Source organism: Pinus tabuliformis, chromosome 5_2 (genome assembly GCF_031772625.1).
Source record: "Pinus tabuliformis cultivar Carrire ecotype Pingquan chromosome 5_2, CPIR1, whole genome shotgun sequence".
NCBI classification, from domain to species: domain Eukaryota; kingdom Viridiplantae; phylum Streptophyta; class Pinopsida; order Pinales; family Pinaceae; genus Pinus; species Pinus tabuliformis.
Genome location: NC_142306.1, coordinates 810,905,290 through 810,909,518, shown reverse-complemented (window position 1 = coordinate 810,909,518; position 4,229 = coordinate 810,905,290). Strand labels below are relative to the sequence as shown.

Here is a 4,229-nt window from a genome sequence, read left to right as displayed (position 1 = left end):
ATTATGGACCAATTTTCAAGGTGTTTGGATGTCTACAAGAGATTTCACTTGATGCCCTATGTGACCCTCTAGGTTTAGGCCTAGATTTTGGAAGAATGAAGAAAATAAAGGTAAATTTTACCACCAAGAGGATGCGAGGATCACTGCCTTGCTTAGGGGGATTAATGGAGTCAAGATACACCTAGATCGAGGATTTATGTGTGCTAAAGATCCCTAATTTACCTTTTCTAGGCTATTCAAGGGAAGAAATGACATTATTAGAGATTTATACTTCAAATTTGCAAAGGTGATGAAGTTTCAAGGTATTTTGACCTAAGTGGTGCCTCTAGGAACATTCACCCACTCCCTCAAGAGAAACGCATGCATTACATCACTTATTCAAGGTCCCAGAATAATTTCACATTATATTAACCCATACAAGAATAATTATAACAATATACATGCATTTGACATGTAATATAACAAGAATAGCATTTAAAGTTCACTTGCATGAGAGAAAGAGTATATCCATTCATCAACTTTGCATTAGAAAGAATCTCCAGATATAATAGTGAGAATCCAAACATCATAGCACATCAAGAAACTCCAAAAAGTTCACCCCAACAAAAGGTGAAAAAATCTCTTAGGAGATACTAATCTAATCCAAGTGATGATGAGAGGAATGAATGAGCCTCTCATCAATTGATACAATCCATAAGGGATTTTGAATAGCCTAATAGGCCTAATTTGGCCCCATATAATAAAACAATGTGCAATAATAACATCCCTTGGTGACAAGACCACCAAGATAGCTCAATAACATAAAAATAAGCCTCTGAAGAGGGAAGAATAATCAACATAATGAGTCATTGGGCCATTTAGAAGTCCTAGTGGATTCAAAAGTGTGTCATGGTGAGAGAATGGACCCCAAACATAGTGGACAAGGGGTTGCCCCCATGATATATAATAAAGTCATATGTGGTGTCCTTGAGTGGGTGTGGGGGCACTACGACATCCTCATGGGTCTCCAAGTGGATCGATAATGCTTGTAAACCATTTTTAAGGGCTAGGATGATGACATAATCCCTCCTTTTGTCTCCTACACTGAAACATATCCTCATCTGGACCCTAGAACCTCTACCAAGTGTGTGGTACAAGTGTGGAGTCGACTGAGCATGGTGGTCTACGTGCATCATCCTCATCCAAAATGTGGAACATGAGTAATCATTAAATGGAGTTGGGGATCCATAAAGTACTCTCTGCTATGGTGGAGGCCCATGGTTCTAAATGCTCACCCTACAAGTGCTAATGTGGCCCTCTAGAGGGATTTGACCCCATATAGGCATACTAAACTCCAAATGAAGACCCACCTAGAATCCCACATAAGATCCAATGTTATGAAACCAGCTCACAAAAAGATAGAAAAGAGAGATCCACGCCTTAGAATTCAGCCTCTTTGAGGGGGCAACCTCCTTTACATTACATAAATGAACAATTCTTGGATGATACAAATGACAAAACCTCATTTCTATATATAGGAGTCTAAGGAGTCACAATATAATCCAGCCGACCTAACAATAATAATATAAAGCCACAAAAATAATAATAGAGGGATTCTATGGGGCACAGAAATAACAATATGTGGGTAATAGGGGCACAACAATATAAATAAGGGGTATAACTACAATAGTAATGGGGTAATCACTAATATTATAGGGACCCAACATGCCCCTTGTTATCACTGAAAATGCTGTAGTCAAAAATTTTTAGCCTGGCTTAAAGAGTGGGTGTTTTAGCAGCGCCTGAATTATTTTTAGCAGTTTCGCAGCGCTACTTGTTTGCGTGGTTTCGTAGCGTGCTACGAAATTGGGAATTGGTTCGAGTTTTCAGCGAAGGTCCAAATCCTAGCATGCCTATTGTATAGAGTTTTGCTTCCCTCCAGGAATGTTGATGAGAGCAGTGACAGTGTGTCCAAGGAGGCACCCTATGATGATGCAGCTATTGTGGGATTGGCATCAAGTACATTAAGGGAGTTATCTCTGAATTCTGGCTCATGGGTGATTGTGAAGGATGTCCATACTAATGTGGGAGACTTGCAAGAGTTTTTGTGTTGAATCCTCCAGACAAAAAATCTATTAAAATTCCACAAATCATAGAGAGTATTATGTTCTCAGCTGGCATGCTTGAAGCATATGGGCCTTCTGTCAGCGTTCTGTTTGTCTGAAGATTATGCTTTAGTTATTGATCCACTGGTGGTGTATCTATCATTTCAACTGGCCTTTGATATTGGGTTATATTTAGCATGCCTGAAAACATATAGGGCGCAACATCAGGTGTTATAAGAACACAAAACCAAGATCCTCGAAAAGGAATATGATGAGAAAGGCGATGTAAGGAATGCAGTTGAAGCCGCTTCGATGTTTGCTAGTTTTAAGATTGTCCCGAAATTAACTTTGACATGCGAAATCTGGGTAAAACAGAGACTGCATTTATTTCAAGTAATGGACCTGTTGATGTCATTAATGTAATGGTGGATTTGTTTCTTTCTGGAATAAGTGTGAGCAGATTCATGAATCTTGTTTTGATATGCATTTTAGTAATGTTAATGACGGGGATTTATCAGCAATGTTTGAACGCCAGAGCAGAGAAGTAGTTAATCATGTTCAAGTTATTGTGGCGCCGTTATAGCTGCCAGATGTTCAAAGGTTGCCATGCGCCAAATTGCGCATGCATACATTGAATTTAAGAAAAGGGCATCTTGACACGGCAGGCTATGTCGAGTAAAGGCAGTTGTTCGATTATATGGTGAATTTATATGTCTGCTCAGCGCTCTCCACGATTCACTTGTAAAACTTGGCAATCTTAAGCTTTAACGTTTGCCTCTTAAAAGCTTACATACCTTTTGGAAGGAAGGAGTATTTGGACACGTTTCACTTAGCATATATTGCTGTACAGAAGCATTTTCGACATGGTTCATGGTATAATGAAACAGATGCGTTCTTGCAACTCTGTTATACAAGGGAAAACAACTTGTCTTCACACAAACGGATTCTTGATGAAATTGCTTAACGTTTTCTTAGCGATTCTATGCTGTCAACATCATGTGATAAACAATCTTTTGAGGTAAAGGTATCCATGTATGATGCGCTGAAGAAGCGGAGGTGAGAACAAGATAAAGAGCACTTGCTAGAAGCAGCAGAGGCGTATAAGAAAGCTCTTGTAGTGGATCCTACATACAAGCTTGTTGCGGAGTACGTGGCAATTGTTTTGACAGACCTTGGGACCAGTTTCAAACTTGTAGAAAATGTCCATGAAGGAATTCAGAAATACTCTGAAGCTCTAAAAGCAGATAGCTGCTATATTGTTGCTTAGTGTAATTTGGGGTGGTTTATTAAGAAATAATCATATCGAGCCTAGGTCTGGCTGAGGCATTGACAATGGATGGAAAAAGGAAGCCTTTGATATTGGCTAGCACCGATGGAGTTGTTAATTCCGCCTTGTTTTCTGGAGAACATGATAGCACAGACCATAGAGGAACCCTTGCCAATCCCGGCAGGACTGTTACACTCGAGCCTCACGATGACCACACCAGTTGGGGCGTTGCTTACAGGGTTTTTGGACAGGAAGCTGAAGATATTGCTTTATCTTATTTAGAAGTGAGAGAGAAGGAATATGACCAAAAGGCCTACGTTGATTTCTATTTTGAAGAGGATTCAACAGAGCCAGCTATATCTGGAGTCCTTGTGTACATTGCATCAACAGACAAGAATTCGAATAAGAATTACCTGGGCCCTGCACCATTGGAAATGATGGCTCATCAAATTGTTGGAGCTGTGAGTCCTTCCGGGCCTAACATTGAATATCTCTTTCAACTAGAGACAGCTCTACTTGAGATAGGTTGCAATGATAGTCACGTGACAGACCTCGCAAATGCAGTTAGGAAAGTATTAACATGCAAAGATGGAGATGCTACTTCAAATGGAGATGCAAAGTACTGAACTTCAGTGTGAACTTCAGCAATTTGTTGTCTTATTCACGAGATTGCTTTAAAGGATATTTTGCCGAGCCTTTTGAGTACTATAACATGCGCTGCCTCAATCTAGAATATCTCTGATGTTATTGTGGATCCATTGAGAGATAAAGTTGTTAGTGCCCACATTGCAGCTTTGACTTCTAGGTTCTATGCATAAAAAACAGAGTCCCTGTAGGAATTATATCTTAATCGAATCCTTCATCCAAGAGAAAATCAG

General features: G+C 39.7%; 1 pseudogene; it reads left to right on the top strand.

The window, feature by feature from the left end:
- Window positions 1-3,416: 3,416 nt before the first annotated feature.
- Window positions 3,417-3,977, top strand: LOC149161783 (gamma-glutamylcyclotransferase 2-3 pseudogene; annotated as a pseudogene).
- Window positions 3,978-4,229: the final 252 nt, after the last annotated feature.